The following is a 12,374-nucleotide window of genomic DNA, read 5'->3' on the forward strand; positions in this document are numbered from 1 at the left end:
GTGCGCCGGTAAATGGAAATCTTGGCGGTGCTGCCTGGTCCACATCAAGGTCAATAGGACACCATGTGCGCACAGGTTCAGAATCGTCGCTCAGTTCACTTTCGCTGTCCGATGACAAATTTCCTGCTGAATCGCTATCGCTATGGCTTGATTCCACATGGGACTCCAAATCGCTATCGCTGCTTTCAAATTCCTCCAAAACAGCGCTTGGGCCGGCGAGATGCCCTTTGGATGCCATGTGGTCTCCAGCAAACAGTCAGGAACATCAAGGTCAAAGACAAAGTGATATATTCAGGAAGTGATTTATAAGCCATCAAAAGGTCAGATCAAGGTCAGGGCTAATAGTGGGCAAAATGAAAATCAGGGCACTGGGCAATGATGCTTGGTGTACTACAATATGTACTTGTACTTTTATTGTGTGTTTTGTGTGTTTTTCACTGTAAAAAAAAATTTAAAAGCAGATTACATAGTAATCTGCTTTTAAATTTCCCGCCCGGCCACGCCCCCCGACGGAGAAGAGCCCCGCCATCACAGCGGGATCCTGAGATCGCCGCTGGATCGCGGGGATAAGGTAAGGGGGTCCCTCAAAGGTACCCCGAGTGTGACTCGGGATTACCACTTTTTGCAATTTTTCCCACCCCGAGTCACACTCGGGAATACCGCTAGGGGGGTTAAGGGGCCTACATGCTCAGATCTGACCTTTTTGCTAATAATATATTTGAAAAACTTTTGGGGGTTTGCCTTACTTTCCTTTGCAATTTGTCTTTAATTTTGAATTTGTGCACATTTTATCTCCTTTTTACATTTTTTGTTATATTCTTTAAAGGTCATATATCATCATTCAAATGATGACGGTGATGCTCTTTTCTTGTTCCTTATGGCTTTTTTAACATCAGCTGTGAGCCACATAGGTTTTAATTTTAGCCTCTTAAACTTATTACCCATTGGAATATATTTTCAGTTTTCTTTTGTAGAACAAATATGAAACATTCCCGTTTCTGTTCTATGTTCTTTGAGGACAATATTGACTCCCAGTCCAAGTCACAGGGAACCGCCCTTAATAATGGAAAATTTGCTCTCTTAAAGTTAAATATTTTTATCTTTCCTGTTTTTGCTTCCTGTTTACAGCTTACATTAAATGAAATCATATTATGATCACTGCTACTTAGATTCTCTTTTATTTGCACATGTGTTATAAGCGCTGCAATATTAGAAAGAACTAGGTCCAGCAGAGTATCATTTCTAGTTGGGGCTTCTATAAACTGTACCATAAAATTATCTTGTATTAAAATCACAAATTTCCTCCCTTTTGCTGTTCTTGTAGTGCCATTACTCCAGTCAATGTCAGGGTAGTTGAAATCTCGCATGATTAAAACACGTCCCTTTTTTGTTGCTTTTTCTGTCTGTGCTAGTAGTTGATTTTCTATTTCTTTCTTAGCACTGGGGGGCCTATAGCAGACTCCAATCATTAATTGTGTGTTATTCAACCCTACATTGAACTCCACCCATAATGCCTCAACCTCATCGCTTGTTCCATCCGCAATTTCTTGTTTCACATTCACTTTTAGATCACTTCTCACATACAGACAAACACCAGCACCCTTTCGTTTGGCTCGGTCTTTACGAAAGAGAGTATACCCAGGAATATTGACAGCCCAGTCATGCGAAAAACAAAGCCAGGATTCAGCAAAACCAACTATGTCATAATTCTCCTCACTCATTAAGGCTTCCAACTCCACCATCTTGTTTCCTAGACTTCTAGCATTCCTGAACAGGCTCTTTAAACCATTGCTGCTTTTTTACCATTGTTTGCCAAATCCTTTTGTTTTTTAGTACAATTAGTACTGCACAATCCAAAATTTGTTTGTAACTCACCTTAATGACATTCTGTTGCTGAGCTCCTCGTCATTAGAATCTGGTATTGTATGTGTCTCTATAGGAATATGCAACATCATGTTTCCCATTGATCCGACTGTCTTTTTAATTAAAAATCCCTTCCTTGGATACCTTGTTTCTTTTGGCCTAGTGTGCCTTCTTGACCACCTGAAATGGCCTAGTAGTGCAAAATGTTTGCCGACCCCTGTGTTATAATTTATATGTTTTGTAAACAAATATAATAATTACATACATTTCAATGCCTTGTTTTGTGAAATAAATTGATTCAATATGTACACTGTTGACCATTCTTCATAACCTGTGCAATTCCCTCTAGCATGCTATTGGCTTCTGTGTCATACCCTGACTGATGGTGATTCAGTCTTGCATTATTAGTGCTTTGAGTTCATCACAATTTGTGGGCTTCTACTTGCCCATTTCACAGGTTACCAATGCAAATAAGATCTTGAGGAGTTTCCTGGCCACAGGTTCCAAAATGATTTGGTCTTGGAGCCACATTGTTGTTGCTTCCGCTTTGTGTCATTATGCTACATCATGCTTGAAAATACACAGATTTTCACCAAATTACACCAGGATTGTAGGGAGAAATTGCTCTTGGAGGCCATTTTGATACCATTTTTTATTCTTGGCAGTGTTCTTGGGCTGAAATTGCGAATAAGCCCTACTGTCTTTGATGAGAAGTATCCCCACCCATGGATTGTCTCAGAATGCCTCACTGTTGGCACAACACAAGACTCTTGGTAGCCATCACCTTTTCTTCTCCACACAATCAATTTTCTAGATGTGTGAAGATGAATTCATTAGATAAACCAGTAGTTTCTTCTTTCAGCCTTATTATTCCAGCCAGCTATTTCCTGGCTGCATGTGTTTCTTTGGAGGTAACCATAGCCAACACAAGACGATTATCTCAAATACATCTGCATCCCTTTAGAACAATAAGCATACCCTCATAATTTAGTCAGAATTATAGAGTAATTTCTGGTGTACACATTCACAACTTGCACCTATGTTGATTATATGACTATACTGAAATGAAGTTAGCCGTTTATTTTGTGCAGGGGACAAAATATAGTGAAACTGGACTTTTATAATAAAGTTAACTTTTTATGCTAATAAAGCTCTTTGCAATGTCCTAGAATAGTTGTATGTTAACTGTTAACCCCTAGATCATTTTTGGCAGCAAGATGCTGCACACTGAATTATTTTCAGATTCTATTTTTTTTTACTTCAGTTTCTTTACCTCTGTTTTGGTCTTTTGTGTTCCCTCTTCCTTTTAGGATCAGCTACTCTCTGCACATACTATGGTCAGAATAACTATTGGCTTAAAGTATCTGTATTTTGTTGCCAATCTTGCTGGTGATTTAACTTCCCAATAGGCCTATCAAACAACCTCCTATTTTTCCTCAATCTTAACATAGAAATTTAGCTGTGACGTGCAGGTGTTTGTTTTGTAATAGGGAAGGGTTTGGGTTCTTAGAGCACTGGGCTGACTTTTCATTGGGGTACAACCTTTATGCCAGAGATGGTTTGCACCTAAATGGAAGGGGGTCTGCTGTGCTAGGGGAAAGATTTAGGGCAAACATGGGGGGATATTTAAACTAGGACAGACGGGGGTGGGAACAGTTAAATAAGACAGCAGAAAGAACAGACAGGGGTCAGCCACTAGTGGAGGGTGGGTTGGGGATAGTTGGGGGGAGGGTTATGGCTAAATATAAGGAGCTTCCCATGTTGCACACAAACGTTGAACTGTGCAGTACTATCTGTACTCAAAAACATATAGATTTTGCAACCAGTGCTGGTAAATTCAACAATAGTTTAAAGAGCCTGTTCACCAATGCTAGAAGTCTGACAAACAAAATAGGGGAGTTGGAAGCCTTAATGAATGAAGGGCATTAAGACTTAGTTGGTATGGCTGAATCCTGGCTTTGTTCTTCACATGACTGGGCTATGAATATTCCTGGGTATACTCTCTTTCGTAAAGACAAGAGTCAAATGAAACCATGGTGGTGCCTGTATGTGAGAAGTGATCTGAAAGTGAATGTGAAAAAAGAAATTGTTGATGGAGCATGTGATGAGATTGGGACATTATGGGTGGAGTTAAATATGGTGATGCATAATACGAAATTAATTATTGGAGTCTGCTATGGCCCCTAGTTCTAAGAAGAAGAAATAGAGAATTAACTACTAGCATAAATAGAAAAAGCCACAAAATCTGGAAATGTTTTAATCATGGGAGATATTTCAGCTACATTGACTGGAGTAATGGCACTACAGGAACAGCAGATAACTTTAAAACAGATGAAAATTTTATGGTACAGTTTATAGAAGCCCCAACTAGAAATGATACTCTGCTGGACCTAGTTCTTTCTACCAATGTTGAGCTTATACCAAATGTGCAAATAAAAGAAAATCTGGGTAGCACTAACTATGTTTTCATTTATTGTAAGCTGTATACCGCAAGCAAAAACAGTAAAGATTAAAATTTTCTATTATAAAGGGCAACTGTGATTTGGACTGGGAGACAATATTGTCCTCAAAGAACAGAGAACAGAAATAGAAATGTTAGGTCTGTTCTACACAAGCACACTGAAAAATATTTTCCAAAGGGGAATAAGTTTAAGAGGCTAAAATTAAAACCTATGCAGATCACAGCTGATGTAAAAAAAGCCATAAAGAAATAGCAAAGGGCATTCCAGAAATATAAAAAAGGAAATTTTACCTTCATCGTTTGAAACCTATAAAGAATATAACAAAAGATGGTAAAATGAGATAAAATGTGCACAACTTCAAAATGAAAGACAGATTGCAAAGGAAAGTAAGGCAACCCCCCCCCCCCAAAAAAAAATAAAATTTTTTTAAATATATTATAGGTAGTCACCAAGTTAGGGACATTCCACATACGGATGCGTCCTAGTTACGAACGGGGCTACCCTACTAACTCATGCAGGCTTGATTTTTTTTTTTTTTTTTTTTTTTTTTGCTTTGTGATTTACACAGTGAGGAATGTACACAGTAACTGACACCACGTCCCAGTCCTGCTGCTACTGCCCACCCACCACAGAGCCTTGCAGTGGAGGTGACTGTATGGTGGGCAGATAATGAACCGCCCTTCCCAGCCCCTATTCCTTCCCAATAGGAAGCCTGCTTGCACTGTATGATCAAAGCAGAAAGTTGTCTATCATCAGTACAGTACACCAGACGTGCTGACAAGTGGTGCCTTCCTGATGTGATAGTGTGTACTGTGCAGCGCTGTGCAGAAGAGCTCATCTTCAGCCTCTTCATGCTATTTATTAACTCCATCAAGTTCTACCAACATTGTTTATGGCTGTACTGAATTTGAAAATGTTTAAGCATTTACTTGCGCATGCACACAAAAGTAAAAATAAACAATTTGTTGAGACAAACATCTGTCCTAATTGCATTTATTAAAACAATGTACCTGTTTGGACTTACATACAAATTCAACTTGAGGACAAACCTACAGTCCCTATTTGTATGTCCACCGGGGACTACCTGTATTAGCAAAAAGATCAGATCTGAGCATGTAGGCCCCTTTTAAAGGATGTCTCTGGGTTGGTAACTGGGGATAAAAAAAAGGCAGATTTAATAGACACTTTTTTCAGCTTTGTACACAAATGAAAATGGTAGACAACCCTTTTATGTAAAGTAAAAATTCTGGTGTTTTTTTTTTTTTTTTTTTAAAGGGTGCAGCACCGCCCCCTAATTAATTAATGGGCGCGCAGAGCCTCCTGGGATACCTGCGGCACGCATCCCAGGTGGCTCCTTTTTGTAAAAGGAGGCTGTTCACACAAGGAGAAAAATTTGCCGATCTCACACATACACAGTGTGATCAGCAAGTTTTTTTCATCCTACAGCACCCGATCTCACGCCTTGGTCGGGTGACATAGGATGAAGAACCCAGAAGAAGAGCCGAAGATGGCAGTGCCCGGAGTGCCAGCTCCAGGACGGATGCCAGGACAAGGTAGGACCTGATGCAAGACACCCCCGGATTGATCGGACTGCCCTGCGGGATTGAAGGTAAGTGTAATTTTTTTTTTTTTGGCAGTTTTCAATTAGTTCCTCTTAAAATTATATAGAGTTTAGGATTTAAAGTACCATTTCTGTGTTTGCAGATGACACCACACTATGTAAAAGAATTAAGTCCATACAGGATGTCTATAATCTACAAGCAGACCTTGGTGTACTGTTAGATTAGGCAGCCAAGTGGCAAATTACATTTAATATAGATAAATATAAAGTTATGCACTTGGGAGCTAACAACATGCATGCTTCATACTCTCTAGGGGGAATGCATTTGGGGGAGTCAGGAATGGAAAAGGATCTGGGGGTTCTGGTGGATCATAGACCTAATAACAGCATGCAATATCAAAAGTTAGCAAAGTATTTTACGTGTATTAAAAGAGGAATAGACTGCGGAGATGCAGATATAATCTTGCCCCTGTACAAAGCATTGGTCAGACCACATCTGGAATATGCAGTCCAGTTTTGGGCACCAGTTCACAAAAAGGACATTGTGGAATTGGAGAGAGTGAAGAGAAGATCAACTAAACTAATTAAAGTAATAGAGGAGCTCGCCTATGAGGAGAGATTAGCTGAACTGAATCTATTCTCCCTTGAGAAAGGACAAGGGATATTGCAGCAAATTGTACCAGGGATTTTTTTTTTGCCTTCCTATTGACCAACTATGTCCATAGGGTTTTTTATCTGGGATATGTTTATTTCCTTAGTGGTTGAACGTGATGGACTTATGTCTTTTATTTCAACCTGACCTACTATGTAACTATCCCTGTAAAGATGTGTAAAGATCCCTTTGGGAAGATGCTATCAAACCACACAGCGAAGTGCTTGGAGTCTGAGAAAAACACTTTATGTGCATGAGCCTAATGTTTTCAACACATGAAGTTTTTGTAAGTCTTCTATGTTAGGATCCTAGCCAAAAAAAGAGTACCGCATGCAATCAGCAGCATTTTGTTTACCCTACATTGTTTTAATCCTTTCCTTAAAGTATGCTTTATGATAATAATAGCCATCCCTAATAAAGTTATGTACATCATAGTAAATCCGTACTTGCTTAAAAAGCACCGATTTCCTTTCTTTAAAAAGAAAGCCCATTAATTTCAGAAAAGTTACAGGATTCTGTGTGGGGACTTTAACTGTGGTGATGTTATGCATGGATGTTTCCTCTTTGTGTTGGAAACCAAGAACAACCAATAAATCACTACTAGAGAGTATTAGTGATTATTTTTCATAATACATATCACAATTATTGTGCAATGCAATATTCTGCTTTACAATAACTGGAGATACAGATCCAGATCATTGCTTTATAGGCCCTTCACTAGACAATGAACTTCTAACAGGAATATATAACATATGAACAGTGGTGTCGCAAGCGTAAGTCGATTACCTGACGCGTTTCGCCAATTATAGGCTTCTTCAGGGGTGTCGTTACCTTTAGCGGGAATGAACACAGTACTTTGAAGTATCTAGGTTCACAGTAAATGAAAAATGTCAGTATACAGGCAATTGGTACAAGGAACAAATAATAATGAAATTAGTGTCTATACATATAATACAGTCATGTGGTGGTACATAGAATATAGTAACCATACATATGGAACAATATGTTCAAGTATATTTGAATATATTGATACTATCAATATATTGATATTGGCAAAAAATGACAATATGAAAAAAGGGGAGAAAGAACTTACCTGAGCCTGAGGGAAAAATCATGGACAGTTTGTAGATGTAGAGATAGCCCCTTCGAGGGGGAGGATAATCCCTTAAGGTAAGTACCCAAAGGAGGAACCTATATTAAGGTAAGTATGTATACTAATTATAATCTGTAAAATGGTAAGGTTTTTTTGCCAATATATGTATTCAAATATACTTGACCATATTGTTCCATATCTATGGTTACTATATTCTATGTACCACCACATGACTGTATTATATGTATATGTTATATGTATATACACCAATTTCATTATTATTTGCATTTACTGTGAACCTAGATACTTCAAAGTACTGTGTTCATTCCCGCTAAACGTAACATCACCCCTGAAGAAGCCTAAAATTGGCGAAATGCGTTGGGTAATTGACTTACGCTTGCGACACCCCTGTTCATATAACTGTTTATATATTCCTGTTAGAAGTTCACTGTCTAGTGCCCCTGAAGAGCCTATACAGCAATGATCTGGATCTTTAGCTCCAGTCATTGTAAAACGGAATATTGCATTGCACAATAATTGTGATATGTATTTATGAGAAATAATCACTAATACAATCCTTTTTTTGCCAAAAAAAAAACCCTTCTCCTTGTTCTGTTTTCCTATTGATTATTCTCACGTTTGGAAAACAGGCCGAGCTTATGACCTATACACATAGACCTCCACCAGATAAATACTCCAATCCTTCGGTTATTAGAGAATGAGGACTTATTTTATAAGTGATTATGTCTTCATGCTAATGAAAGGGGGTTTTCCTTTCGCTCTACCCATTATAGATCTCATTCCAGAATTGATCCTTTTCTCGTAGACAAATGGTTAATTCAGAAGAACATTGATGATGCTATTTACTCAATTACTTGAAAATTGGAAACTGGACATGATCTGACCATCTTCAAGGATGTTAACAGCTGTGTTACTTACTTGTGATGTAAAATACCTTATGTATAGCTAAGTAGAATTTGTTAAGGGGAAACAGGCTCCAGATAACACAATGAGTATGAATAATATTTTGAATATGTAGTGTCATTTAAAACCTCTTTTGTTTTGTTAGCATCAGAAGCTAAGAAGGCCTTTTGTGTACCTAGGGTACATCGGGAGCATTGGAAATCTACTTTTCCTGAAGTTTTGGCTTTCATAGATTTTTATTTTTGGCTTTACTCAAATACCACTGCTATGTTTTGCTAACCTTTTTAAAGGGCATACCAATATGGAGCTATTCACATACTATTGACTTGTTTGCTGAGGATGTTCTATTTTACTTTAACAAGACCAGCTTATTCCCTGGAGACTTTTTTGAATGTTATTCATACATTTAGGGCTATACCTGTTTACAAAACTAATATGTCAATTTCTTGAGTTTGGGGGTTTCCTTTGCTTTACAAAACAAGCTAACTTCACAGTTCTATTTTTCTTGGGAAAATGGATACTTTCCAAGGGTATAAAACATTTTAACCCTTCCTCTAATCTTTGTCTTAACATCCTACGTAAAGCAAAAATAAAAAAAATATTACTAAGATATAACAGGTAGGGCTACTAAGGGTTGATAGAATAGCAGGCTTTCAACAATCTCCCTAAGATTAATATTTATTTATTTTTTCATCACTTGGCTGATATTTTAAATAGGGAACCATGGATTTCCTCCAATGTTTGCAAACACTTCCATACTTTTTCTTTTGTTCTGTTCTAGGACAGTATCTAATTTTATTATTTTATACTAAATAACTCTATATGGAATAAAATCTCTATCTTTTCTAAATAAGAGGAGCTCAACACTTCATGTACTCCAGAACAATGAAAAATAACCTCATTTTCAGTCCTCCCAAATGTCCTTTCTACTTTTTTTCTTATTTTTCTCATTATTTTGTCTCTTGAGATGGTATAGAACACCTTCCTTCCAGTCTAAATCTTTATCTGCTCCTCCTCATTGTGTTAAAACACAGGTACACTTTTGGTCCTGTAGGAATAATTTTAGATTTTGTGATTCTATATTTAGACTCATCTAAACTTTCCCAAGCACTGGCCTTACAGAGCATTGTAGTGAATAACTCCCCTTCAGACTTTAGAACCCTGATTATGGCCTTTTTGCAGCCAGCCCATAGTCAATTGAAGCGTACCTAAATTTAACATTCTTACTTAACATAGAAAGGTAGACAACCCTTCTATATACAGTAAAAATATTGGTGTTTTTTTTTTTTTTTCAAAGAAAGGGTTAAGTATCACAGAGTCTTCCGGGATACCTATGTCACATATCCTGAAAGGCTCTGGGCATTTTTCCTCCTAGGGGAAAGAGATCGGCTCTTTTTTTTCTTCCCCCCCCCCCCCTTCACAGTGGCTACGTCACCCGATCTCGCACCTGCGCAGTGCGAGATTGGGTCACAAAGAAAGAAGACCGGAAGAGAATACTGAAGATGGCAGCACTCGGCTCTTTCTCTGCGCTGGGACAAAGACGAATTCCAAGACACTGTGGGACCAGATCATCTGAAGGACCAGAGACATCGAGGGACCTGCGGGATCAAAGGTAAGTGTACTTTTTCAATTTTTAGTTTGGTTCTGCTTTAATGGAAGATCAATGTGGCTCAGAATTTATCTGTAGGGATCTTGAGTGTTACCACACTATCTTGATGTAAAAGGATCTTATCCTTAATCATTCCACAGTCACAAATTAAAAAAAAAAAAAAAATGGAGGGTGGAGAAATGGGCACGGAGTAAATCAGAGGGAACTGGGTCAATTCGACAAGTAGTAGATGGAGATGGAAAGTAGACTTTATTCACAGTAACAGGGCTGAGGGAGACCGGTTGAGGGGGTTAGATATGGTTGGGGTGGCACAGTAAGCAGAGACATCATGTCTGATTTTGACAGTTTTATCTCTAAAGTAAGTGGCTAGGTCTTGGGCAGAGAAGGTAGTTGTTGGGGGAGCGGGTGTGGGGTTTAGGAGGGAGGTAATTGTTGAGAAGAGGCTGCAAGGGTTGGAAGCTTGAGAGGAAATGACCGCAGAGAAATACTTTTCCTCCGTGACAGTGAGTTCAGTGTTAGTGTTGAAGTCTGGCTTTGTAGTCCATAAAGTCGGTACTGCAGCCAGATTTCCTCCACTATCTCAGTTGCGCGAACGGTCTTTTGTAAATGTTTGGTGTAATTGTTGTGCCAGGGTCGGGGGTTCACAGAACAGGGGTAGCGGAAGGTAGCTTTATCCAGAACCAGGGAAAGAGTGTGCTTGAAGTTGTGGTCAAGGTTGCAGATATCTCACTGCCATTGGCCAGGTCTGGGATGTGGTAAAAGGGGGCAAGTATTAGATAGTTTGAAGGTGATTAGGTTGTGATCAGAAAGGGGAAATGGTGAGTTGAGGTTGCAGGGTTTGGAAAATACCAGGTCTATAGTGTGTCCGACGATATGTGTTGGTCCGTTTATGTTCTGTGTGCTAAGGAAGGATGGTTGGGGTCATCCAATGCAACATTAAAGCCACCGAGAATGATGGTGGGCAGGTCATGGGAAAGAACATGTGGGAGCCAAGTGGCAAAGTTATCCAAAAATTGTGAGACTGGGCCGGGGGGGTCAGTAGACAACAGAAAAAATGAGGGTTAGGGAACTGAAAAGATGAATGGAATGGACTTTAAAATAGGTGAAAATGAAAGAGGACCTGGTAGGAAGGAATCTTTATGTACAGTTAGGGTAGAAAAAAATGAGACCCACACCACCCCCTACTCTGTTGCCAAGTCCAGGGGTATGTGTGAAGTGCAGGCCTCCATAGGAGAGAGCAGCAGCAGAGGTAGAGTCTGAGAAGGAGAGCCAAGTTTCAGTGAGAGCCAAGAAGTTTAAAGATTTGGAGAGAAGTTTGCTGATGGAGGTTTGTTTATTAGAGGCAAATCTATCATTCCATAGGCTGCAAAAGAGGGTAAGAACCTATGGGTAGTGGAGATGGGAATGAGGTTAGAAGGAGGGTGTATCATGAAAGGTGATGTAAAAGGGTAGGGAAGAGAGAGGCTGTGGGTGGGACCAGTGTTGGGGGAGATGTCACCAGCAAGTAGTAATAAAGAGATAGAGAAAAGGTGCAGGAGTACATACAGAGAAAGGAGGAGAGTGAAGGAGCAGTCAGACAAGAGGTTAACAGGCTGGGGAAAGGAGAAAGAATGGAGCCTGCAAACAGATTACAGGATGAACAATACATTGTAAGTGTTGGAAGTGACCAAAGTTGATATGAATATGACTTGTATGTAAGGATAATTCTGCCTCCTTGAAAACAAGCTATAACCTCATTATCTGTGGGCTTAGGTAGCAGAGTGTAAGGTTATGTTCAATTCCCTGGATTAATTCTCAAAGCACTTATAATTTGGCACTTAATTTGATGGTAGCTAACCAGTGTATTGAAATGTTTGTGTATCTTTTTCCTTTCTGTTAAAACCAATACCAAAAACAACCTTTATTTAACTGCTAACGTACAGCAGAGTCCAGGCAAGTGTCCTCCCACTACCAGATGAGGGAACAAGGTAGCATTGACCCTCTGAAACATTTTTTCTACATTGTTCACTGGTCAGTTAGTATAAGGAAACTTACTTCCTGATATACATTAGCCTACTAAAGTTTATAGAAAAAAAAGCCAGGTGGATTTTTTCAGAAGTGTGGCCTCTTTGCTATACCTAATTGCTGACTTTTTACAATGTATTTTTGGGAACAGAGAATTGCCGATGAATTAACTGATGTTGTGCAATATAAATGTTTCTTTGTGTTTG

General features: G+C 39.0%; 1 protein-coding gene across 5 annotated transcripts in view; it reads left to right on the forward strand.

Moving 5' to 3' along the window:
• LOC140329100 (uncharacterized) overlaps positions 1-12,374 on the forward strand; it is a 143,400-nt gene that overhangs the window by 84,476 nt on the left and 46,550 nt on the right. The gene's annotated exons all lie outside the window — the stretch shown is intronic.

This window comes from Pyxicephalus adspersus, chromosome 4 (assembly GCF_032062135.1).
Source record: "Pyxicephalus adspersus chromosome 4, UCB_Pads_2.0, whole genome shotgun sequence".
NCBI classification, from domain to species: Eukaryota; Metazoa; Chordata; class Amphibia; order Anura; family Pyxicephalidae; genus Pyxicephalus; species Pyxicephalus adspersus.